This window comes from Stegastes partitus, unplaced genomic scaffold, assembly GCF_000690725.1.
Source record: "Stegastes partitus isolate 25-593 unplaced genomic scaffold, Stegastes_partitus-1.0.2 Scaffold1209, whole genome shotgun sequence".
Lineage (NCBI taxonomy): Eukaryota > Metazoa > Chordata > Actinopteri > Pomacentridae > Stegastes > Stegastes partitus.
In genome coordinates, this window is record NW_007578940.1 from 1 (window position 1) to 1,338 (window position 1,338).

Consider the following 1,338-nt stretch of genomic DNA (forward strand, 5'->3'; position numbering starts at 1 on the left):
AGAGCATCTTCATCAATTGAATCACTAGAGCCTTAGCTTCCCATGCGCATCAACAGCTGTGACTGCATCACGATGAACGGGTTAAAAGCTAAAGGGGGACTCCTGCTCTCAGGGGCTCCAGACTAACTTTTCCACTGGTAGAACTGGTGCCGGCAACTTTCTTGGTTGGTTGCACTGGATTTGGTCGCCCCTTGCATCCCCACAAGTATGAATCCACCAAGTATGCTGATGAACAGCTGTCTTTGCATAACCTAGTTTTTTTTATTTTAATCTGAATATATATTTATTTTGTCACCAGTCTTTTCCTGGAGGTTGGAGCCTTAACTCCTCCCTTGCTGAACACATCAGTAGTCAGTACAATTTCCAGATGTTCCCTGAACACCTCACATGCAGGCCGCGGTGTACAGTAGCTCAGACAGGTGTGAGACCCAAAAGAGTGAAATAAAGTCATTTAATGTCACATTTGGTTTTATCTGCATGGTTTTCTATGAGCAGAGTCTTCTATGTTTTGACTTTTGTAATTCTAGGAAGCCATAATTATAATTCCACTTTATATTCACCTAATTTTTCAGCCCCAGCACCATCTTGGTGGCACTCTGGAGCCCTGTGTCAGATTTATTGCTTAATTAAGTGACCAAATGGTTCACCATCATCAAGCTAGTTCATCAAACGGGGGCTGATACCTCCTTAAATCCCTCCTTCAACACTCTCTTGATAAAAGCCAAGGTGCATGAATTTTAATATCCCCTTTACACCTCGAGGTAATCAGATCTCTGTCCAGATCTGCTGTCTTAATGAGGACATCCAATCCGTGAGCGTGTCCACCTGCTGTCTTACCTTGAATGTGCCTGTGATTTGATCTGAGGCGGATAAGTCAGTGTTAGCAGGAGGATGCAGTCGGTTGATCGTCCACGTTGGAGGACTGATGCTTTTCTTCCAACTGTGGTGACGCTGTGTGGATTACGTTTACTCCAGCCGAGATCCGATCACACCGAGAGCCCGAACACCTCCAAATGTGGACTGAAGGGTGCGATTGCATTCTGATCTCTTTTTACAACGGCCACGAACACGTGTTTTTATTCATCTCGATAGATTACACCGATACTGGCTGCATAGTTTTATGTTAGTTAATGAGCCGTGACAAACCGTCCTCACAATGGGCAGCATTGTGATTCCATGTGTCAAAGCTTAGTAGCATTGTGAGCATTGTGTAAACTGAGTGAGTTGGCTCAGCTCGACACAGATGCGACTGACAGGAAATACTGCTGCTCAAAGCTGCACCGCCCTGCCCCTGGTGGTTGGAGGCCGTACTACAGAAATCAGTTATGATCAGGGATT